The following is a 26,052-nucleotide window of genomic DNA, read 5'->3' as shown; positions in this document are numbered from 1 at the left end:
ATGCCTTCCCACCTCAGGAATCAATCATGACAATCTCCCACAGACATGCTCACAGGTCAACCCAATTCAAATAAGCCCTCATTGAAGTGCCCTTCCCAGGTGATTCTAGATTGTGATGGTTCAAACTAACATCACAACAGGATAACAAAGCCCATAATAGCAGGCGAGGTCATGTATCTTTGCAGCCTGACAGTCACCATTTATGGATATCTTGGGCTCTAGAGAGGAGCACACTGGCCCCTGTGCAGCTGAGGCAACTGGAAGAAATACCCAAATTCTCCTTTCTACCACATGTACGATTTTCTCTAAGTAAAATTCTGCCACGCATGCTTGGGACTGAGGATGAACTGTAGACAATGTGATGGTCACCTTGGTGACCAGCATTTTCCTGAGGAGAAATGACAGACAGATAAGCAGCATCTGTCCTTGGAGACTGGCTGCATCCTACCAGGCATCAGGTGATAAGATGTGTGGGGTAGTGTAACAGCCTTAGTTAGAGTTACTATTGCTGACCATGACCAAAAGCAAGTTGGGGAGGAAAGGGTTTGTTTAGCTTACGCGTCCACAGCACTGTTCATCTGAAGAAAGGGAGGACACGACCTCAAACAGGGCAGGAAACTGGATGCAGGATTTGGTGCAGAGGCCGTAGTGGGGTGCTGCTGACTGGCTTTCTCATCGTGGCCTCCTTAGCCTGCTTTCTTATATGTATTTTTGTGGGGTGTGTGTGTGTGTGTGTGTGTTTGTTTGTTTTTTTTAGATATGAGTGTTCTGTCTACCAGAAGAGTGCATCAAATCCCACTATAGGGATAGTGAGTCACCATGTGGTTGCTGAGAATTAAGTAAGGAACTCTGGAAGAGCAACCAATGCTCTTAACTGTTGAGCCATCTCTCCAATCAGCCTACTTTCTTCTTTTTCTTTTTTCTTTTATTTAAATTAGAAACAATCTTATTTTACATATCAATTCAAGTTCCCTCTCCCTCCCATCCTCCCATGCCTCCCACCAACCCCTATCCCATCTCTCTTCTGCTCCCCAGGAAGGGTGAAGCCTTCTATGTGGTATCATCAAAGTCAGTCACATCATTTGGGGCAGGGCCTAGGCCATCCCCTGTGTGTCTAGGCTGAGATAGTATCCCTTTATGGCAAATGTGCTCCCAAAGTCTATTCATACACTAGGGATAAATACTGGTTCCACTACCAGAGGCCCCATAGACTGCCCAGGCCTCCTAACTGACTCCCACATTCAGAGGACCTGATTTGGTCCTGTGCTGGTTCCTCAGCTATCAGACCGGGTTCCATGAGCTCCCCCTTGTTCAGGTTAGCTTTTCTGTGGGTTTCCCCAGCCTGATCTTGAACAGTTTACTCCTCACTCTCCCTCTCTGCAACTGGATTCCAGGAGTACGGCACAGGGCTTAGCTGTGGATGTCTGCTTCTGCTTTCATCAGCTATTGGATGAAGGCTCTAGGATGGCATTTAATGTAGTCATCTTTCTCATTATAGGGAAAGGGAATTTAAGGTAGCCTCTCCACTATTGCTTAGATACTTAGTTGGCATCATTCTTGTAGATCTCTGGATATTTCCCTAGTGCTAGATTTCTCTTTAAACCTATACTGGCTCTCTCTATTAAGATAGCTCCTTTCTTGTTCTCCTTTATTCTTCCCTTGGTCTCCTGGTCTCCCATGTTCTCCTCCCCCTTCCTTTTCTTCCCTCCTCTTTCTCCTAGTTCCCTCTCCCCTCCCCCCATGCTCCCAATTAGCTCAAGAGATCTTGTCTCTTTCCCCTTCTCTGGAGACCATGTATGTCTCCCTTACAGTCCTCCTTGTTTCCTAGCTTCTCTGGTGGTATGGATTGTAGGCGGGTTAACCTTTGCTCTAAGTCTAATATCCACATGTGATTGACTACATACCATGTTTGTCTTTTTGTGACTGGGTTACCTCACTCAGGATGGCTTCTTCTAGTGCCATCCATTTGCCTTCGAATTTCAAGATTCCATTGTTTTTTTCCACTAAGTAGTACTCCATTGTGTAAATGCGCCACATTTTCTGTATCCATTCTTCAGTTGAGGGGCATCTAGGTTGCTTTCAGTTTCTAGCTATTACAGACGTCCTTATTGTATGAATGTGCATCTTTGGGTATATGACTAAGAGTGGAATTGCTGCATCTTGAGGTAGACTGATTCTCATTTTCCTGAGAAACCGCCACACTGATTTCCAAAGTGGCTGTACAAGTGTGCACTCCCACCAGCAGTGGAGGAGTGTTCCCCTTTCTCCACATCCTCTCCAGCATAAACTGTCATTGGTGTTTTTTATTTTAGCCATTCTGACAGGTGCAAGAGTTGTTTTGATTTGCATTTCTTAAGACACTTTCTTAAGTGTCTTTCAGCCATTTTAGATTCCTCTATTGGGAATTCTCTATTTAGTTCTGTACCCCACTTTTTAATTGGAACCTTTGGTGTTTTGGTGACTAACTTCTTGAGTTCATTGTATATTTTGGAGATCAGCCCTCTGTCAGATGTGGGGTCGGTGAATATCTTTTCCCATTCTGTGGATTGCTGTTTTGTCTTGTTGACTGTGTCCTTTGCCTTACAGAATCTTCTCAGTGTCAGGAGGTCCCATGTATTAATTTTTGATCTCAGTGTCTGTGCTACTTGTGTTATGTTCAGCAAGCAGTCTCCTATACCAATTTGTTCAAGGGCAACTCCCACTTTCTCTTCTAAGAGGTTCAGTGTGGCTGGATTTATGTTGAGGTCTTTGATCCATTTGGACTTAAGTTTTGTGCATGTCAATAGACATGTATCTATCTGTTGTCTTTTACATGCCAGCATCCAGTTACTCCAGCACCATTTGTTGAAGATGCTTTCTTTTTTCCATTGTATAGTTTTAGCTTCTTTGTCAAAGATCAGGTGTTCAAAGGTGTGAGGGTTGATATCAGAGCCTTAGATTCGTTTCCATTGGTCTACCTGTCTGTTTTTGTGCCAATAGCAAGCTGTTTTCAGGACTATAGCTCTATAGCAGAGCTTGAAGTCAGGGATGGTGACGCCTCCGGTAGTTCCTTTATTGTACAGGGATGTTTTGGCTATCCTGGGTCTTTGGTTTTTCCAAAGAAAGTTGATTATTGGCCTTTCAAGGTCTGTGAAGAATTGTGCTGGTATTTTGATGGAGACTGCATTGAATCTCTGGATTGTTTTTGGCAAGATTGCCATTTTTACTTTGTTGATCTTATCTATCCAAGAGCATGGGAAATCTTATCATTTTCTGATATCTTGCTTAATTTGTTTTCTTAATGACTCAAAGTTCTTGTTATACAGGTCTTTCACTTGTTTGCTTGGTTACCCCAAATATTTTGTGTTGTTTGGGGCTATTGTAAAGGATGATGATACGTCTCTGATTTCTTTCTCAGCCTATTTATTGTCTATATATAGTAGAGCTACTGATTTTTTTGAGTTATCTTGTAACAGCCTGCTTTCTTATAGAAGCCAGGACCCACCTGTCCAGGGATGACACCACCCAGGATGGTCTAGGTCTTCCCCCATCAATCACTCATTAAGAAAATGTCTGGTGGGAGCACTCCTCCATCGCTGATAGGAGTGCAAACTTGGACAGCCAATTTAGAAATCAGCATGGCAATTTCTCAGAAAAGTAGGAATCAATCTGTTTCAAGACCCAGTGATTCTAGTTTTGGGCACATACCCAAAGGATACTTTATCATACCACAAAGACACTTGCTCAAAACCATATTCATAGCAGCTTTATTCATAATAGTCAGAACCTGGAAGCAACCTAGACGACCCTCAACTGAAGAATAGATAAAGAAAATGTGGTATGTTTACACGATGGAGTGCCACTCAGGTGTTAAAAACAATGGCAGTAGGAGAGTTGAAGGCAAATGGATGAAATTAGAAAAAAAAAATCATCCCTAGTGAGGTAGCCCAGACCCTGAAAGATAAACATGGTGCAGACTCACTCATAAGTGGATATTAGTCCTAAAGTAAAGGATTACTGTAGGGATGAGCCCCATAAAGCTATCAGCCCAAGGGGCGGGGTTAGGGAAATTTAGGATAAAAGGAAGTGAAAGAGAAACGACTCTCTCTTCTTCTCCTTCTTCCTCCGGAAAACAGGCATGCTTCTGACCCTCCGTCCTTTGTGTGTAAGTTCTTATTCTGGTAAATAAAAACACTGCATTCACTATTGCATTGACCTTTCTCAACAGCTGGTGGCAGAAGTGATTTAAAACCCAAGCCTCTATGACCAGAGGCCAGCCAGCTGACTCAGTCCCCGAGGTGAGTGCCACCCCCCACCTGCACGCCCAAGCGCCCACTGCGCCACAGCCCGGCCAAAGAACATCAGCCCTCTGTGGTGTGTGCCAAAACCGTGCAGAGCAGCCAGCGGGAACTGAGGTCAGTGCTCATCGGCATTCCAGCGGCTTCCCTGGCCACCAGAAACTGCGCCATTCATCTCCCCACTTTAGGAGTCTGAGCCCAAGCCTGCAGCTTCCACCGCGTGCTCCCAGCCATCAGCGACCCAAAAATCTGTGCTTTCCCGCTTCTCCCTCCCGTTGGCTTAGCGGCTACTACAGCCACCGCAAGTTCTGCTACAGCGCTGCATGTCCCTCAACTTCCCCAAGCCCTCTTTGTCCCCAAATCTGTGCACTAAGCTTTCACAGTTTCTTTTAGAAACACGGAGAAGCCGTGTTTGGCGGTACACCTCCGCCATCTGATGGCCAAACGTGGTAACTACAGGTATTTTAATTTCATAGACAAAAACTAACTAGAGGTGATTTTTCCATTTCAAGAATTACTAATTTGTGGTAAGAACATCTAATTATAACATGGCAGGTAACTTAACACTGCAGGATTTTAGAGATTTTGTTACCAACGTCATGGGTTTTTCAGTAATGGACAGTTAGGATATTTTTCATATGTATTTGTGCACCATGCTCATGATTAGTGTGTTAATACATGTAATCGCATGGCAAACAGACAGATAGTAGATAAATTGTACAAATGATTCAAAAATTATAGTAAAAAATCAGGAGAAAGGGGACTTAGTTACCAAGTGGATAATTTGGAATTTAATCAGAACAACCTTCAAGACACATTTAATTCAATGTCCACTGCATTTATGGCTAAGATAGAGGCTAGACCAGAGGAACTTTCCAAATTAGCAGGGTGAATTCAATCTGTGTCTGACAACAATGACCATCTAGCAGACCGACTATGTTTTCTGGAATGCAAGATAGATGCCTTTAGAGCCTTTAGAAATGATGGTATGAGAAGCTTGGAATCACACCTAACTGAACAGTTCAAGGAGAGTATTTAATTGGAACAATTTTTAATTCAAGAAATCCAAGACCTCAGAGATGACATGGTCACAAAATTTTAATCTTTAGAAGGTTCACCATCTGAAACATCAGACGCTGAGGCATTAGATGCTAGGCTACTTGGAAATGAAAGAAGCATAGCTACTAGATGGCCAAGAGGCCTTCCTAGGGTGGCTTTTCCAGTAACTATGACAGGAAGTCTAGCATCACAGAGGACCAAACTGGTTCCTCTACACATAAATGGGGACCTATTACCATAAAAGAATTGAAGGAAATTAAAAACCTATGGTGGCTTATGGGGTCCACAGCCCTTACATTAAAGAGTTATTAAGCACCTGGGCAGAAAAAAATAAAATCACTCCCTCAGATTGGCATTATTGAATATCAGCGGTGCTGGACCAGTCTTCTCAAATACAATGGAAAGCTTTGTGGAGACAGGAAGCCAAGATCCTTGAACTTCAAGGTTTGAAGTACAGTTTTGAAGCTTCCCAAAGTAAGATTATTGGGAAGGGAGAATTTTCTGACCCACAGATCCAAGCTGGTTATGATCAGCATACATTTCATTTATGCAGAAAAACGGCACTGAATGCTTCGAATAAGGTTCGTGAACCAGGAGAAAAACTTGAATCATATTCAAAAGTGATACAGCATCCAAAGAAGGATTGTCTGAAGTCTTACAAAGATTATACAAAGCAATAGACTTAAAGATAACTGATCCAAACAGGTGACTTCTTACAGAATCTTTGGCCTATGAGAATGCAAACACACAATACAAACAGATGCTGTGGCCATTAAAGATCAGATCAGCACCATTGGAGGAATGGGTCTTGTATACAGCTTATATTGAGTATGATGATGCAGAGACAGGAACCTGGGTAGGAGAGGCCATTTCTAAAGGATTTAAGATGAATCAAGATGAAAAATGGCCTAACCATGAGGAGATACAGACCTGCATTGGGGAAGCAATCTCCAGAAGTTTCAAAAGACGTCAAAACCCTAGATGTTTTAATTGTGGTAGACTAGGACATTTGTGTAGGAACTGTAGACAAAGCATTCCAAGAAATAATGCTTCTACCAGAAATGCTTCAAACAGAAGGCCTCAGCCTTCTGGTCTATGCAAGAGGTGCAGCAAAGACACACACTGAACCAAGGAATGCTGGTTGACCACAGACAGATAAGGTAAGCCTTTGCAGCTGGGAAACGGGTCCAGGGGCATTGTAGAGGCCCCCAGATCAAAGGTGGTTCAGTCTTTCCCAGTAACAATGGAGGACAGCCTCCCTCCGGACAATTAGAAAATCCACAGCCTATTGTAAAGACTAATGGCACTGTGGATAACAGATTAGTTATTGAGGAGGAGCTTGTTGATACTTGAGGAAACAAAAAAACGTATATCCTGGCAAACTTCTGTAGAAGGTGACAGAACTAAATTACCTTTAAAAAGTGAATAAAAAAGTATTTCACAGAGTCCTAGATACGGGAACAGATGTAACAATAATAATTCAGAAAAACTGGCCTGTAGGTTGGCTCTTAAAAGAAGTAAATGTTCAATTTCTAGGAATTGGGACTTTATCTCATGTGAAACAATGGATAGAATGTATTGGACCAGAAGGGCAGAGAGGAGATTTGAGGCCATATGTCACAGATATTGCTATGAATCTCTGGGGTCGTGATTTTTTACAGCAATGGACTACCCAAATTAACATTCCTCCTGTATCATATGTGAATCATAGATAAGCTCTTGATAGTAGAAGAAATATTGTAAGGCATTACAGAAAACAGAAACCAAACATACAGGCTATACAGAAACAGGATGCTAATGCCAAACCTGCAGAGCAACCAAAAGCTCTACCCTTAAAATGGCTAACAGATGAACCTGTCTGGGTAGGTCAATAGCCTATGACCTCTGAGAAGTTAGAGGCTTTAGATTAGTTAGTTCAGGAAAAGCTAGATGCTGGACATGTTGAAGAATCAACTAGTGTGTGGAATTCATCTGTTTTTTGTTATCAAGAAGTCTGGGAAATGGAGATTGGTTACTGAGCCATTAACAAGGTATTTCAGCCTATGGGCTCTCTACAACCTGGGATGCCACTACCTTCTCTAATATCTAAGGATTGGCCAATTATAGTCATAGATTTAAAAGATTGCTTCTTCACCATACCATTACAAGAAAAAGGCAGATAAAAGTTTGCCTTCACTGTACCTACCTATAACAATTCTCAACCAGTACAGAGATTTCAGTGGAGGGTGTTGCCACAAGGTATTTTAAATAGCCTGACTTTGTATCAGTATTATGTGCATAAACCTCTGGAAATAATTTGTAAACAATTTCCACAATCATTAATATATCATTATATGGACGACATATTACTGTCTGATTCAAATGAAGATACTATGGAAAAGATGTTTGAAACAGTAAAGGAAACTTTACCTCACTGGGGATTACAAATTGCCCCAGAAAAAAAATGCAATTATTTTGTTTATAAAATAGACTACCAGAAAATTAAACCGCAGAAAGTACAGATCAGAAGAGATCGTTACCAGACTCTTAATGATCTTCAAAAACCACTAGGAGAAATCTCTCAATCACAGACAATTATTGGAGTAGAATAGCATGATTTAAAACATCTGAAAATGGCTTTAAAAGGAGATAAGGACCTAAATAGTCTATGACTACTATCAACTAAGGCTGAAAAAGAATTAGAATGGGTAGAAAGATAATATTAGAAGCACACATGGAACATGTAGATCCAAAACTGGACTGCATGCTGGTTATTTTACCATCTAGAGAATACCCCTCAGGAATATTAATGCAGAGGGAAGACATAATACTAGAATGGGGCCTGGTGGTGTTAGCGCACGCCTTTACTCCCAGCACTCGGGAGGCAGAGGCAGGAGAATCTCTGTGAGTTCGAGGCCAGGCTGGACCAACAGCCTCCAAAACAATACAGAGAAACCAAAAAATACATTAAAACCAAAAAAAAAATACTAGAATGGATATTTCTGCCATATAAACAGAATAAAAACTGATAACATATATAGAAAAGATCTCTGATTTAATATTAAAAGGTAAGTTAAGACTCCATCAACTGACTGGAAGAGACCCAGCAGAAATTATTGTACCTTTAACTCATGAGGAAATTTTCTCCTTATGGAAGGAAGAATAATGAGTATTGGCAAATAGCTTGCAGTAACTTTTTGGGAACTATTAGTAACAACTATCCCAAAACAGGGAGAATCAAATTCATAAAGAAAAAATTTGGATTCTTTTGTGTATTGTGAGACAAACACCTATTTCTGGAGTTCTTACCTTCTACACGGATGCAAACAAATCAGGTAAGACAGGATATAAATCAGGAAATATAAGTAAAGTAGTTCAAAGCCCTTACAACTCTGTACAAAAGGTAGAGTTGTATGCCATTCTCATGGTACGTAAAGACTTTACAGAGCCTCTAAATATAGTCACGGATTCTCAGTATGCAAAGAGAGTTGTCTTGCATATTGAGACAGCAGAATTTGTTCATGATGGCACTGAATTAACCTCATTGTTTTTACAACTACAGGAAACCATCAGAAACAGAACTCATCCTATATATACATAACACACATCAGATCCCCTATTGGTCTGGAAGGTCCTTTAGCACAAGGCAATGATAAAATTGATTGATTATTAATAGGTATTCTGTTGGAAGCTTAAGAATTTCATAAGAAACACCATGTTAACAGCAAAGATTTAAAGAAGGATTTTTCTATCCTCTGGCAACAAGCCAAGGAAATCGTACAAAAAAATTGCTTCACTTCCTCATTCTACAATCAAACTCTGTTACCAGCAGGCAGTAATCCCAAAGGTATTCACATAAATGAAATTTGGCAGATGGACATATTTCACTTCCCAGAATTTGGCAGTTTGAAATATGTACACCATACCATAGACATGTTCTCAGGCTTCCAATGGGCTACTGCCTTCAGCTCTGAAAAAGCTGATTCTGTTATTACACACCTCTTAGAGGTTATGGCTGTTATGGTTTTGCCTGCACAAATAAAAACTGATAATGCTCCAGCTTGTGTCTCCAGCAAATTGGAACAGTTTTTCAAATATTATAATATAAAACTTGTGCCTGGTATACCTTACAATCCCACAGGACAAGCAGTAGTTGAAAGATCTAACGAAACCCTAAAAGAAATGCTTTATAAACAACCAGGGGCAACAATTACCCCCAAACACAGGTTACATAATGCTTTACTAATGTTGAATTTTCTTAATGCTAATGAAAAAGGACAAACTGCTGCATAAAGACACTGGACTACAGAGAAAACTTCTGAGCTAAACCAACTGGTATATTTTAAAGATGTTATGACTCAGTCTGGAAGCCAGGATATGTGTTATGCTGAGAAAAGGGTTTTGCTTTTGTTTCCACAGGAGAAGAAAAACTTTGGAGTCCATCAAAGTTATTCAAGTGTCTATCTGAACAGAAGAAACCTCAGGAGGAAGAAAGATGACAGTTCATCTACAAGGTCACATTCTACTGTATGCCTCTATGTGTATGGAGACCTCATAAAAGGAAAGACAAACACCATCCTGAAACGGGTTTAGGACTACATCACTCAACACAGCTCCAGAATAAGGAACTGATAGGATACATCTTCTACAATCTGACCAGAGCTTCAAATAAGAGCTTCAATCAAAATTAGAACTCCAATCAAGAACTTCAACCAAGCATCTCCTGCCAAACAGAGACTAAGTAACCTACTTAAGACTCTTGTTGTACTATCATTGTTTTTCCACAGGTCCCCATGAAATTGTCATCGTCCCACCTCAACGGGAAGTAAATTTGAGAATTCCACGCCCCCTCACCCTACTATTGATATTAGAGGATAGTTTACACCTGTTAGTGTTAGTTTTCAATTATTTTAGGGTTGGGATTGGAAAGAGGTGTTCAGACTTGAGCATCCCTTTCAGATAAGTTTAGAATTTAGATGGAATGGATATGTTTAGCATAGGATATAAGTAGATTGTAAAGAGAAGCTTTTCCTTGCTAGCCACTTTGGTTTATCACCCGCCAGTCGCCTGGGCTCTGCCAGGTTGTAGTCCCCAAATAACACACAAGACGCTGTATTAATTATGAAGCTGTTGGCCTTGCTTGTCTCTTACTGGCTAGCTCTGACTTAAGTAATTATCCCATAATTGTTAGTCTAAGTATGTCTTTTACCGGAGAATAGTTCTGGGCTCCTACCCCATGGTGATTACATCTTGAATCTCCTGTGTTTCTCCTTCCCAGAGTCCTTCTGGACTCCTAGTCCCACCGATCTTGATTATAACTTACTTATCACCCTCTATGTGTATTTGTTGTATATGTTTGAATTTGTATCAAATTTAAATCTTCTATTTAGACTAAAAGGGGAATTGTAGGGATGAGCCCCATAAAGCTATCTGCCCTAGGGGTGGGGATAAGGAAATTTAGGATAAAAGGAAGTAAAAGAGAAATGACTCTCTCTTCTTCTCCTTCCTCCTCCGGAAGACGGATGCACTTCTGACTCTCCATCCTTTGTGTGTAAGTTCTTATTCTGGTAAATAAAAATATTATATTCCTTATTGCATTGACCTCTCTCATCAGATGACCATGCAGCGATCCACAGACCCAGAGACACTAGGTAACAAGGTGTGGGGAGGGACACATGGGTCTCCCTGGGAAGGGGAAACAGAAGAGATCTCCTGGGTGGACTGTGGGTGGGTAGAGATGGGAACCAGAGGGATCTGGTTAGGGGGTGTATGGAGGAGGAGATTACTAAGAGATGACTGGGAAGGGGGGATATTTGGGGGTCAGGGGTCAGGTAGAAACCCGATGCAAGGGAAAAAAATCCCACAATTCTATATGGATGGTTCCAGCTAAGACTCCCAGCAGTAGCAGAGAGGGGACCTGAACCGGTCATCTCCTGTAATCAGATTGGTATCTAGCACAACTGTCGTCAGAGAACCTTCATCCAGTAACTGATGGGAACAGATGCAGAGACCCACAGCCAAACATTAGGCTAAGCTCAGGGAATTCTGATGAAGAGAGAGAGAGGAAGGATGGGTTTGTAGGAACCAGAGGGGACAAGAACTTCACAAAAACCCTACAGAAACTAACCTGGTTTATAGGAACTCACAGAGTCTGAACCAACAACCAAGGGGCCTGCCTGGGACAGACATAGGCCCTCTACACACAAGTGACAGCTGTGTAGCTTGGTCTGCTTGTGGGACTCCTAACAATGGGACAGGAGACTGTCCCTTAAAGCTTTGGTTGGCTCTTGGGAACTGATTTCTCATATCTGATCACCTTGCCCAGCCCTAATTCAAGGGGAAGTGCTTAATCTTACTGCAACTTGATATACCCTGCTTTGTTGATACCCATGGGAGGCCTCCCCGTTTCTAACAGAAACAAAGGAGAAATGGATGGGGGGTGTGTGAAAGAGGAGATGGGGGAGAGCAAGAAGGGAAACTGTGGTCAGGATGTACAACTAAATTAATAAAAACACAAAAGAAAGAAAAGAAAATGTCTTGCAACTGGATCTTTCTCAGTTGAGGCTCCCTCCTCTCTGAATATTCCAGCTTGTGTAAAGCTGACATAAAACTAGCCAGGACACTAAGATTCTCTCATTACTGTGAGAATTTGCATCCCTGACTCTTTCCTCTACTGAGTTGATTAATATTTACCAGGTTAGAAATAGTGACACACATACCAATGTGACTTAGATTTCAGTGTCAAAGAAAATCCTAAGAAGTAGCTTCTCTCTCTCCCTCCCTCTCTCTCCCTCCCTCTCTCTCTCTCTCTCTCTCTCTCTCTCTCTCTCTCTCTCTCTCTCTCTCTCTCTCTCTCTCTGTGTGTGAGAGAGAGGAGATCCTTTCACCTTTACTTTTTGGGATATTTAGCTATAACACTAAAGTTTCCAGGCCTTTCCACAATAGTATCTTAAAGTGTAAATTTTCTTAATTCTTTTTCATTTGCCCCCTTTAAAATGCAGGTGTCCTTTGTCCCTGAACACTAATAGATATCTCTTTGGGGTGTGGAATGAGAGAGTCACTCTTGCATGGCCATTGGTATATTTGACATATGCAAATAAAATTAGGTCCAGAAGAACAAAATAGAAACATTTGTTCATGTAAACATAGCTCAAGTATTATGATGGCTCATATTGTCAGTTTGACTGGATCTAGGACCACCCAAGTGGCAAGCCAAGTGGCAATCATCAAGTGTGTCCCTGAGGAGTTATACTGATTAGGATAACTGAGGTGGGAGGACTCCCCTCAAATGTGGGCAGTGCTATTCCACAGACTGAGGTCCAAAAATGGACAAAATAAAAATGAGTTGAGCACCTGTGTTCATAGCTGCGTTTCCTGACTGCAGATCCACTGACCGGCTACCTCAAGCTCCTACTGTTGTGACTTCCCAGACGTGATGTACTGTACCCTTGAGCTGTAAGGCAAAATAAACCCTTCCTCCCTCCGGTCAGTTTTGTCAGGTGTGTTATCCAAGCTATGAGAAAAGTAACTAATACAAGGGCCTAGCAGCAATCTGTTGCCACTCTAGAAAGGACAAAGTGTATGAGTCTTATAAAAAAAAAGATCAAGGCATGCCCAGATACCAAGGCTCACTGGATCTAGGACAACAGAACAGTGCACCCCTCCCTTGAAACGCAAAGCCAATCATCAACAAGCGATAAAGCTCAATATTGCACCCTACAGGCCAGTTTCTATCTCAGCAGGCTCTTCAGTGGTACAGCCCCCATGCCCTACAGGATAACTAAGTGATAGTACCACCACAGCCCTGTCTCTTCTCCCCCAGTACCCCGCCAAATTACTCTTTTTAAAATGATGGTTTCACATTCTTTATGAAAACAGCGTGCACATTAAAGCCTGAGTTGAAAAACTGCAGAGGAGTTGAAAAACTGCAAAAGAACAATGAGCAATGTTTCACAAACTCACCTGTCTTCTAGACTTTTACATATATAAAGGATGAGATCGTTCGTGCAAACATTTGTATCTATTCTCTTGTTTTTATCTCAACACTGTATCACAAACACTTCCCCCAGAATAGCATGAAGATTTCTTTGGAAGCATCATCCAAGAAGCTTGTATGACAGTCCCTTTCATAACGATCTGGAAATGAATCTAGACATTCAGCATTTACATTGCCTGATTTCCACCACAGAATCTTGCACTGACCTTATGCTTCCCCGTTGTCATAATGACACTCCTGTCACTCTATTTCTCTTCTTTTGCCCAGTAATCCCCACCTACGTGTCAAGTTCTGGCCTGAATGTCACTTGTCCTGCATACTAACCTCTTGTCTAAGTAACTGCCCAGGGTGACTTACTGTTGATTGGGGGGTTTTCCCATCACAATCCATGTGTCTTTTTACAATACCTTCAGTCGACTGCATTAAGTTATTTCATCACTACATGAGCTCCTGAGTGAGAACTCACAGACTTTTGATCTTGTCCCATAGTAGGTGGTCAGCACATATTTGAACAGAACTTCAGATGTTCAGCAGGACTTTTTAGACCCAGTAGTCCCTTTTCCCAAACTTCAAACCTAGCGTTAAAACATGGCATCCATTCACTCTTTCTTTCATCTAGTCTAATAGCAAGAATGATGTTGAAGACGACAATTGCATCCCAGGGTTTTTCCAGTGGAGACATGAATCAAAATTTATTTACCCCAGATTGTATACCAACAACAGATCAAAGAAACAATTCCAGTGTGTCTGTGTGCATGCATGTGTGCGTGCGTGCGTGCGTGCGTGTGTGTGTGTGTGTGTGTGTGTGTGTGTGTGTGTGTGTGTACCACATGCATTCCTGGTGCCCTGCCAGACCAGCAGCAGGTGTCATATTCCCTAGAACTAGAGCTTCAGGCAGCTGTGAGCTGCCAGGTGAGTCTTGGAACTGAACCCAGTCCTCTGCCAAGAGCAGCCAGTGGTTTTCAACCACTGAGCCATCTCTTAGCCCTGGGAGCTAAATCTTTAAGATATAGACTCATTTTTTTCTTCCCCCTTTACTTTCATTTTTGAGATAGGGTCTCTCCAAGTAGCTCAGCCTGGCCTCGAACTTGCCACCCTTCCTCCATCTCCTATGTGCTGGGATTACAGGCTTCAACCACTACATGTAGCTGCCTTTTGCCTCTCTGATGACCTATATAACCAACCACCTCCTACCTCGAAAGAAGTAAAAGAAAGCCCCAAATCTGCACATCATTTTTCTCACCATGATTAGATGTGACTCTGTTACGGAGGTGTCACAATTCCTGGGCGATGACTTCCCAGCTTTATTGACACCTCCTCTTCTCCTGGGCTTTCCATGGGAAACATGGCTGTTCTCAGTTAAGAAGTTCCTGCTGTCACCATGACTCTCCAGGGCCCCAAAGGACCCACTTGCCACAATTTGAGGTAAGCACACCTTATGACCACCCAGGGAATAGACCATGAACTTTCTCCCTGGGATTTGCCTAGTTAATTTAACATGATCTTCAAGTAAGAACCACAGAAGAGACACCCCAAGCCCCCACCCCTTGTTATACTGCCTGGAAGGAAAAAATAAAAAAATTTCCAAATTTCTTTAAAACAGCTCTACAGGCAGAATGTGGTTTGGTCAATCCACAGAGACTATGATAAATATCACACATTAAGACTCAAGTGTGCTAAAAATAAACCACAGGGTGCTTCCTTTCTTCAGTCACACAATATTATCTATGGCATTTTCGTTTTCACAGAATCTAGTGAAAAGCCCACAAGGAGGACTCACTAGGATAGGACAGTTGCCTCTCTGTCTCTAAATACATGGACATCAGAGAGAATAGTCATCTCCGTTCCAGTCAAGTAGGCAACAGACATGTTCAAACTATCAGCTTTTAAGTCAAAATAAACTTAAATTCCTTCTTTCACAATCCTACCCACAGGATTTGCCCATACACATAAAAGCCATTGAGTCAAGGCTAAACAGACTGTTAATGGCATGGCGTTTACTTCATTGTTACTTGGAATGGTGTTCTGCCTTATCTGGAAGTAGGAAAAACATCTAAATAAGGCCAATACAGTGGCATGATTGAGAGTGGCCCCTACAAGTTCGTGTATTTGAATGTCTATTTTCCAGTTGGTGGAGTTGTTTGGGAAGGATTAAGAGGTGTGGCCTTGCTAGAGGAGGTGTGCTATGTGGCATGGGCTTTGAGGTTCTTATCTCAAGATGTAAGCTCTCAGCTATTGCTCCAGTGTCATGTATGCCTGACTGCTGCCATGTACCACAACATAATGGTCATGTGTAGGGAGAGGTCTACATACCCGTAGCATTGACCACACTGTGTGGTCACAGGTATGGCAAATGTACCGGGTGGGGGGGGTAAAAGAGCTAGGGGTAGGAGACTCTCTCTCTTTGGGTTCCGGTTGCAGCCTGGAGAGCAGCGTGCAGACCTTTGGTTCTTGGCTTTCTTGGCTTCTCACATAAGTGATTTCTCTCTCAATAAAATATCATAGGACATCCCTATTTTGTGTAACTTGATATTTCCCCATTAGTCACGGATTAAATGCTTTCTTTTATGGCCATGGTGTTTTGTCACAGCAATAGAAAAGTAAGTAAGATGGCCAGATATGTGTAAATCTAGGATGTCATAGACCGATTCCTGTAGTCACAGAGAACAAACAGAATGAAGAGAGCTCAACGTATGAGGACATTTGACAAAATTCCCCACATATATAGCAGGAAGACTGTGCTGCTGCATCAATAGACCAGGGAAACAGTCATTTTTGCACGTGCATTTATAAATGCTCATACTTTCTGTGTATATTTTTAGTGGTGCTGAGAACTGAACCCAGGGCCTTGCCCATATTAAGTGCAGGCTCTTTCACCAAGATAAGTGTCCGTGTGTGGATAATGAAAGCCTTTTCACTTAGATGCAGGACCCAGGGAACGCCAGAAATAATGGCAGGTTGCCAGAATTCCACAAAACAAGGAAATCCGGGGCCAAAGAGCAGACACAAATATCTACCATCTAGGCGGGGCACTGGGAACATAGGGCAACTAACGAAGATGTCCAGAAGGCGTGTGGACTTGCAGTGCCCAGCACAGCACATGTGATCAGTCTGACCAGAGTGACCAAGAAGCTGACACTTGAGGATGAAAAGAGCCAGAGAGGAACATTGACAAAAGAATAACCGATCGCTGGTATAACGAGACTGGTTTTTCTCCTGAGAGTGCCTTCCCATACTGATGCTATTGCATAACAGCTATTTCAAAAGCATGCCACCAGACCTTTAAACGGTGCTGGGCCCTGAATGGTGAGCTAGCACGAAGCTCTGTGTGTTTATCCACGGTGTGGATCACAAAAGGGGGCTCCCAGCAGCAAGGACTGGTCAAACGTCCAATGGAGAGGAAAGCAAACCTTTCCTGTGATCAAAGATCCCAGTATCCCGTCATCCTCCCTTTCCACAGCAGCTGGGGAAGTGTTCCTCATTCAATCACCCATTTCCTCGTGCCTAGTGTGCCACAGACTTCATTTGTTTGTGTGTGTGTGTGTGTGTGTGTGTGTGTGTGTGTGTGTGTGTGTGTGGTTTTTTTGTTTGTTTGTTTTTTGGTTTTTTTTTTTTTGTTTTGGTTTTTGGTTTTTACGAGACAGGGTTTCTCTGTATTGTTTTCGAGGCTGTCGGTCAGCCTGGCCTTGAACTCACTAAGATCCGCCTGCCTCTGCCTCCCGAGTGCTGGGATTAAAGGCATGTGCCACCACCGCCCGGCCACAGGCTTCATTTGTAATGTGGTCCTTTGTCAAATCCAGATAGTTGCTTCTGACCATACTTAGGCCAAAGCACATGGGAAAAAAAAGTTTCCTAGGCAAAGTCCAAAGCACACCCAATGGTTCTGGGAGTCCAGGGTCGGTCCTTTCAACTTACTCTGTCTTTCCCTCTTCAAAAACACCTTTGACATGATAATGAATAATTCAGTTCAGTCCCCTTGGGTCTTGCGGAATACTGTGAACTCTGGGAGAAGAGTCATCTAGCAGGACTACCACTGAGTTAGAGTATTTGTTAATATTAAAATTCATTACGCATATGTAAATTCTGCATCCAATAAATATTCATTGAGACCTGCCGTAGGCAACTGAGCTGGTGACAGAGCTGGGGTTAGGGCGGGGCTTCTGTGTGCTCAGTAGATTCTGCCCCTTCACCCACTGAAACCAGAGCTGTCCCCTGAGCTAGAGTAACAGAAAAGTCTGCGTTCTGCAAACGTATAGCCAACTTTGATGCTGCCCTTCAAAATAAGGCAGCCCTCCGGTCCTCCTCCAAATCTGTCCTCCTCCACCCCAAGTCCCCAGCACTTGCAGCCATAGCCCCATTCTTAATTTCCGTGTGTTTAGCTACAACCAAAAGAGCTTCGCTTTTGAGGAACGTTTGCAGCAATTATGCTGCTTACTTTGAACATATTTCTCCAAAGCCAGCAGTCCGTCTCTCTTCCCTACTGAGAAATTGACTGAAAACAGCATGGAGCTGACAGGCAGGTTTTTTTTTTTTTATAATGACCAGACACATTAAAAAAAAATAAGTCTGGCATTTTCCCCCTCTTTTAATACAAGGCATCTCCCCGTGCCTCTTTATTCTTGTCATTATCGCTATCTTTATTCACCAAAAGCATTTGCTATCCAAGAGGATAATTCAGAGCTGGAGGATTTGTCTGCCAATTGTTCCTAAGTGACGCTCCCCTGGGGAAGACTCGCGCCTTAAATTTTGACGTTAGAATGCCTTCTTGAGGAACGGAGTGAGGAGAGATCCTCTTATTTTCTTTGCTCATTTTAGTCTGCTCAACCCAGAGCATTCGGGGTGTGGGGGTGAGTAGGAGGTGAGCTCTGCTCAGAATGGACAGAAAAATGCAAAGGCCGGGCATGGAGCTTTAAAACAGCTTCAGTGACAGAAGCAGGCACAAGCCCAGTTCAGCCGTATATATACGCAGGGAAAGGAAACAGTCCGCGAGACATTTCTTGAAGACGGCGAGGCAAAAGTTTACTGGGAACCATTGTGATCCATGTAGAGTCCTGCAAGGTGGGTTGTGCAGCTACAATTCAATGTAGCAGTGAAAAAACTGGGAGCCAAGCAGGGGCTAAGGGTCGTCAACGAACGGGGACAGTGCTGGGAAGAACCAGCAGGGAAAGGGAGTGAGCCGGTGGGACTCTGGGTAAAAGGCAGGCCAGCGTGATCTGCAGTGAGCCAAGAGATGGCAGGAGATGGGGACTCACAGGGTACTGAAGAGACACAGACACCAAGGCTACACGGGATTCTGGTTAAAACGATGAGGCAGGATGCTTTCTGCAACGAGACTATGCGGCGGAGGTGAAAACGGAAGCAAAGTCAGAGCCGAGGTGAGAGGAGAGTTCGGAGGAGCCAGGTCACAGTATGTTTCCGGAGAGACTCACTGCCATACCGTGGACCACACAGGAGGAGCTCAGCACTTTCTTTTTCCCAAGTAAACAATGCATGAGTGATTCTTCATGCAGCATCCGCTTCTCCTCTGGGCAGGCAGAAGCATGCATTGAGCATCCTGGCCACTCTCCTGGCCCCACCCAGCTGCAGAGAGCAGAGTCTCGGGGCAACTTAACACCTCCTGGAGAGTCGAGAGGAATTGGGCTAGACTCTTCTAAAAGCTATGTTCAAACACAGACCCCAAGTTCCCTCTAGAGTTTTAGAAGCCTGGAGTGGTCGGGGGTTACCACAGAGGTTTGATATGGAGCATACAGCCCTCCCCCACAATTCAAGCCATTGTCCTTTGCCAGAAGCATGCTTTTCCTCTTGTCAGCCCCAATACAGATTAATTACCTGTTTCTAGAAGTACCCCCATTCTCACTCGGTGCTGAACTTCCTCTATTTCCTGAACAGCTTCATGCTTTTAGTGAGTGTTGTGTTCTGTGGCTAGCATCTTCTACGATGTCTTGGATGCGAAAACTACTCAACCTCCAAGAACCCACTTAAATGTCATCTCTCCTGACGAGAAAACTAACTCACCTAGATCAGGTAGAGCTCCAAAGAGCCCTGTTCAGGGGGGGTCCAGGCAACACTCATATTCAATTTGCTGTTTTCCATTACTTTGCAGGATGCTGGGAGAAACTTAGCTATCCCAGGCTCCTACTATATTGAGAGGTAATGCAGAAATATTGAACTACACAAAATAGGGATGTCCTGTGATATTTTATTGAAAGAGAAATCACTTACGTGAAAAGCCAAGAAAATCGAGAACCAAAGGTCACCACGCTGCTCTCCAGGCTGAAACCAAAACCCGGAAAGCGAAAGTCTCCTCCCCCTAGCTCTATTTATCCCCATCCCTTCTACATACCCATGAACACACCCACACAGGAGTGGTCAACACTATAGATAGGGAGACTCAAAGCAGGTTTCCAAATTTAGTTCGATTACCTGGGGGCTGAGCAGCAGAACTGAACCCCATCCTCTATTCCAAAAATCCTTGGGCAGTCCAAAGTGCACACTGCCCATATTCTACTTTCTGGAAAATCCTCTCTTGTCCCTTTGCAGATCCTCCTCTTGTCCTCCATGTCTGTTCAAAGGTGTATGTCTTACTTACGGTTTCTATTGCTGTGGATAGACACCACGACTGTGGCAACTCTTACAAAGGAAAACATTTAACATGATGGCGTGCATGCAGACATGATGCTGGAGAAGGAGCTGGGAGTTCTACATCTTGATCTGCAGGCAGCAGGAAGGGAACTGTCTACCACACTGAGCACAGCTTGAGCGAAGGAGATCTCAAGGCCCACCCCCACAGGGACACACTTCCTCCAACAAGGCCACACCCACTCCAACAAAACCACACCTCCTTGTAGTGCCACTCCCTATGGGGTCCATTTTCTTTCAAACCACCTGAGCGCGAGCGCAGCGCGCGTGTGCGCGCGCGCGCGCGCGCGCACACACACACACACACACACACACACACACACACACACAGGATTTATTTACCAAGCTCCAACTCAGCCATCCCCAAGGGCAGGAGCATTGTTGCAGCACCCGGATGGAGCAGCAAGACTGAACGGACAGAGCTCTCAATCCTATCCCATGTACAGAGGTCCACGTGCCAAGAAGCCTGGTGAGGTTGTGGAGCTAACCCTGGGCCTGGAATCCCGCCAAGCACAAAAGCCAGTTTCAGACGAGGAAACCTTCCGAGTTGGAGATGCAGGTGTCTGGAGTCCTGGGCCAAGGGCGCAAACTTCCCAGCTCCTTGGAGGCGTTATCTGTGTCAGGCGCTTCCTGGCATTTCCTGCTCTCCCGCTGCCTAGCAACTTTCAGGGTCCCCATCCTCTCTTCAAGAACCGTTTGAATCCATAATTCAGATTCAAGAACATTTTTTGATGTAAAAAGGAGAAATGTTTGATTCAATGTTATAGCCTTGGGCTTTACCTCTGGAGAAGGAGAGTGGGGAGGGAGGAGAGACTGTGCACATCCTTTTCACAGACAGCTGCATCTGCTACTGGTGAGCACATGCCCAGGGCTCCGCCTTTCCATGCAACTACTCCTGGGCATGGAAATAAAATCAGCTCTCTTCCTCCGCAATCTGCCAGCCTGTTTACTTCTCTGGAAAATAGCCGGACGCCTTGACAGGCTGCCCTGCTCCATGGCCATAGTGCAGGATGAAGGGAAGGCTCTAAGGTAAAGCAGGAGCATTCAGCACAGCTTGAAGGGGCCACCAAAGGGACTCCAGCTAAGCATGAGAGAGCTTACCAGGGTAGAGTGGCCCGCGGGTGGTCTCCAGGGTCTGCCCGCTCCGATGACTGTTTTCAAGGATTAAAGTCATGGGGCTATTTCTAACCGCACATGTGATCTTCTTGGAAACACAACGGCGAGGACGGGAGAGAAAACAAGGTGTCTCTTAATCGGTGTCACGGAAGCTCTTCATCAGCATGAAGTCATAGAAATCCCATCGCCCTCCATGTGCCCAGCTGGTGTCTAGCGGGATTGAAAAGCGGGGGGGAGGAAGTCAGGCGGCTCCTTTGTGTAGTTGCAGACCGCACAAATCACTGGAACCCCAGCCTCTTAAGACCAGCGTCCGCTTGGAAAGATTAGTCACACGAGTTCATTTGGTTTTCACCAAGTGTATCAGATTTCCAAGGGAAACAATTCCTCACTGGCATACGTTGTGATCATGAATAAGTGCTTTGTGGTTTGGAGAGATACGGACACCAAATGGCCACATGATGCGAAGACCAGGTCCACTGCTCCCTGTGGGATTCCAGCCACACTCACTCCACAACCCTCTTACCAGTTGGCTTGGCTAAAATAGCGTGCTGGCCATAAGAACAGACTAGGAAGTGGTCTGGCCTGGGGACCCTATCGATCAGGTGCAATCACAACCTGCCTGAGTTGATCCAATCTCGTTGCTTAGATAATGTGGAATCCCAGTATCAAAGGAAAAGAAAGAATCAGCCAGTGCTAAAGGGATACTCAAACTCTGCACACCACCCAGGCAGACAGAGCTCATGCTTATTTGTCAAGACATCCTCAAATTACTTTTCAAAAACCACATGTGTTTGTTTAATTTTACAAATCATTAAAGTAAAACTTTCTTGATTCATTTCTGTGTCTCTCTCGTATTATTTGTGTTAGTTTTATCTCTGCTGAATATGTTTTTTAAGGTTTGCAGTAGTAAGATAACAATACTTGACAGGGATCTTAATTGAATTTGAAGTGTACGGTACCTTCTCAATGTACCGTAGATCTTTAGAAGATGCCCATCTCACTTCCTGGGAACTTTAGCTTTAAACGCCACACAGCATTTATTTTGAAACTCAAGATAGGAGAGGAGACTGACTAGCTTACACATTTTCTGGTTTGAATACTTGGGAGTAGGCAAGGTCCTTTGTGGGTGTTCACTGACCTGTGCAGATCTGTGTGTCTGCTGGACCTGGGATCTGAGAACCTGAGAGAAAAGGGCAGACTACAGTCTAATGCTGCAGGCAACCTTAGTTCAGTTTCAGTGCGCTCTTACACATGAAAGCAATGATCTCAGGAAAGTTTTCTGAGTTCAAAGAACGTGATCAGAAAAACACATGAATAAATGCCAATAAGCTCATACTCAATGTTGACAGAGCAGCCCTTCCCCAGAACTTTCTCAGGACAGATCAGTCTAAACACAGTTGTCTGACAAATACTATAGGCTGTGCCTGGAAGTCACAGAAGCAAGGCAGAAGACCATGCCCAGATTCAGGGCACACTGACCAGATTGGGTTCTGTAGCTGTGTTCTGACTCCAACAACAAAACACATGTCTTGTAAATAGAATGTCAATGTTTGTCACAGGAGACACGATATCACATCCAAGAACAGCACAAGGAACAAGATGCACCTGAGGTAAAAGGCCCTCTGCCTTTTCCCCTGGAGCCTCTCTCAGAATTCCCAAGGCATTGTTCACCATGGGCCATTCTTTTGCTCTGACAGTCCTTGTTGCAAGAAAGGTGCATCTAACTAAAGCAATATATACCCACAGTTGTTAAATGAGGCAGAGATGGCACTGGGTAAGAAGCTTGTTTAATGTCTCAGAGGTTTTTTTTTCCTCTTTAAAAAAATTAAAATCAGATTGGTCACTTTAATTGGCAAGAGAAAACTCTACAATGGTCTAGTCATACAGTCTCAATTTAATTGTCTACTCCATTTCTCTTCAATCCCTTCCAAAATTAAATTTATCACTTTTCTGATAGTCAATTTTGCTTCAGAGTAATAGGATCACATTGACGAGCAAAACTAATACTTAAACCAAAAATTTCATTTTAGCCAAAGAGATCCAATTATTTCTTCAGCAAATCTTTAGTAGCCAGATCTTCCAGTGGACTAAACTAAAGGAAACTAGAGACTAAAGGAGACATAAGATATTCAAATTGTATTTGTCTGGGTTTTCAGCTCCCACATAATAAGAGTCAATCTTTGAGGGGCAATTTGCTATCAGATTAAGCTGAATCACTCTAGCAAAGAATTAAAAAGTCCCTGTGGCTGAACTTACTGGACATTTACTTGGCTAATAACAGTAAGTCCAGTGAGAGACTAGCTGCTCCTCAGAAGGGTTTTTTTTTCAGGCTCTGATGACTCAGGCTACAAGACTCCCTCCATTGAGTACTGTAGAATGTGGTGGGGGGGCAAGAACCAGGATGCAAAGACTCCCACCCCTTAGAAAACAAGCCACATGCCCCTTTTAGCACTGCGGATGCCTAATCCAGGTGTGTGGGTTCAGGTAAGCTGGGGGAATATTTGAACTATTTAAGGAGTGCTGCTTTCCTTTTTTGCAGATAGAGTATGTGATTCTTTTTTACCCAAAGCAAACTTTTCTCAGATGCTTTTGAAGCCCAGCTTTAGGCAGAGGTAGGTCCCGCCAGCCTCCACATGCCAACGATCAAGAATTTTCGGATGGGTCTTCTTAAATGGCATGATGTAGGCCTTCTTTGTAAAGAGGAATGCACACTGTGTTGAGCTGAATGCGGCAAACAAGTCAACACCTAGTTTATGCCGAAGAACATACACACTTAAATATAGCAGCAATACCAACAGTGTTGACAAACACAGTCCCATGTAGAGAATCCATGTAGAGAATATCGTGTACCACGGACAGGACACCAAGTATTTAAGTCCCACTCCACCCTCCAGATTACATGCACAACAAGATGTGAAGACTTTCTAATATACTAGTTTCTCCCTCCAAACCAGTCTTAGAAATCCCCCATGACCTTATGAAACCAGAACACAGTCTGTCTGTGAAACGTCACTTTCCATCCCTTAACTAAGTGAATGGAAATTCAGAAAGGATCCATCCCCGCTTTGGAAGTACACCGAGCTCCATGCAGAAGGAGCGTGGAGACCTGTTTCCTAGTAGTGATACACATCATTGATCTTGGGGAAGTCTTCAGCATTGGGGTGCTGGAGAGGGGCACTCAGAAGAGAACTTCAGGAAAAGGTGTATGTCATTTCAACAGCACCTACAGGGAGGGCAACTGTGTCAACGCCTCCTCCCCTCCCTCCACCTCTCCCCTCCTCCCTCCTCCTCCTCCATCTCTACCTACTCCCTTCCTTTTCCGCCTCTTCTAATTCTATGGATAACATTTTAAACGCTAGTCATTCAGTTCAGTTTGCTGTTCTCACAATATTCCCACTCAATCCACCCTTGGAACCCAGTTTTGGACATCTGTGTCTGCTGTGGTGTCTGTGAACTTTGTGTGTGAATCGATATTTAAGGAAACAAGAAGATTATCTGTCACAGTGACCATCTGCCACACTGTTCTATTCTTTTAAGATAGTTCTTTTGTTCCCAAAATGGAACGGTTTTGCATTCTGAGATATATTGGAACTATGACTTAAATACTTGATTCTAGTAGCTGAGGAAAACCGGTAAGAGTAGGACCAGAGTTCTAAATCGGTCACTAAATAATTACAAGTTAATGGTAGTTGCACATTGGGTAAAGAAAGGGTATATAGGTCGGGAGAGATGTCTCAGTGACTTGAGAAGGCACACTGCAGAGGACCCAAGTAAACTTCCCATAACCAACATTGGGAAGCTCATAGCCCCCCTGTAACTCTTGCTCCAGGGGATCTGATGCCCTCTTCTGAACTCCACATGCACCTGCACAAACATGTACATACCCACACATAGAAAAACATATGTATACACCTAATTTAAAATAAAAATAAATTGCTAAAACTAAAAAAAATTAAGGAAGTTGACTGCTAACTGCCAACACCTTGCAAATTCGAGCACAGTGATATACCACGGACACAGGGAGCAGCCAAATTTGCATGGTAGCTGACTTACAGAGGGAAAATGCTGATGGTAAAAATCCACATGCTTCTGTAATCCAAGCACCCGAAGACTTTGCCTCAACTATAAATAAAAATGAAAGAAAGAAAAGGAGGAAGTTGCCATCCATGTACCATTGAGACTTTTTTAAGTTAAGAAATTTTCAGGGCAACAGCACCGGCCTCGATCTAACCTACAGAGATAAATTAGAAATTCCATAAATCCTAGGGGGCTCAATTTACAACAGGTTCAATGAGAAGAATTTTTTATTAACCACAATAAGAATAGGTAAGTCAACCTAAAATTGAAATGTAAATGAACTCTTGAAGCCAAGAATACTGGAGAAGCCGGTGACTGCTCTTGCTTTGGCAATCTGCGTTGATTTGTCTTGAAGATGTAAACGTTGATGGCCCCAAGGTGGAGTCCATGCTGGATAGCTTTATGTCAGCTTAGCACGGGCTATAGTAGTCATCAGGGAGGAGGGAGTGTCAACTGAGAAAAATACCTCCATGAGATTCAGCTTATGACAAGCCTGTAGAGCATTCCCTTAAATTGTGCTTGATGGGGGACGGCCCAGCCCATCTGTGGGTATATCCTGAGTGCTATAAGAAAGCAGGTTGAACAAGTCATAGGAGCAAGCCAGTAAGCAGTTGTAGTAGCATGAATGTAACTGGCCCCCATAGTCTCATAGGGGGTGGCACTATTAGGAGGTGTGGCTTTATTGGAGTGGGCGCGGCCTTGTTGGAGAAGTGTGTCACTGCGGAGGTGGGCTTTCAGGTTTCCTATGCTCAGGACACTGCCCAGTGTCTCGGCTGATGTCCTATTGCCTACAAGATGTAGAACTCTTAGCTACTACTCCAGCACCACATCTGCCAGCATGCCGCCGTGCTCCCCGTCATAACGGACAGTGGACTGAACCTCTGACGCTGTAAGCGAGCCATCCCAATT

General features: G+C 43.6%; 1 long non-coding RNA gene across 1 annotated transcript; it reads left to right on the top strand.

The window, feature by feature from the left end:
- Positions 1 to 218: 218 nt before the first annotated feature.
- On the top strand, positions 219 to 10,242 carry LOC121143153. The gene is made up of 3 exons (XR_005880281.1): positions 219 to 293; positions 4,208 to 4,394; positions 9,735 to 10,242. It is a non-coding gene; the product is annotated as an uncharacterized LOC121143153 (long non-coding RNA).
- The last annotated feature ends 15,810 nt before the right edge of the window (positions 10,243 to 26,052 follow it).

The sequence above is a fragment of the Mesocricetus auratus genome, unplaced genomic scaffold (assembly GCF_017639785.1).
Source record: "Mesocricetus auratus isolate SY011 unplaced genomic scaffold, BCM_Maur_2.0 Super-Scaffold_100011, whole genome shotgun sequence".
NCBI lineage: Eukaryota > Metazoa > Chordata > Mammalia > Rodentia > Cricetidae > Mesocricetus > Mesocricetus auratus.
The sequence above is the reverse complement of the archived record's forward strand: the minus strand, read 5'-3'. Positions and strand labels throughout refer to the sequence as shown.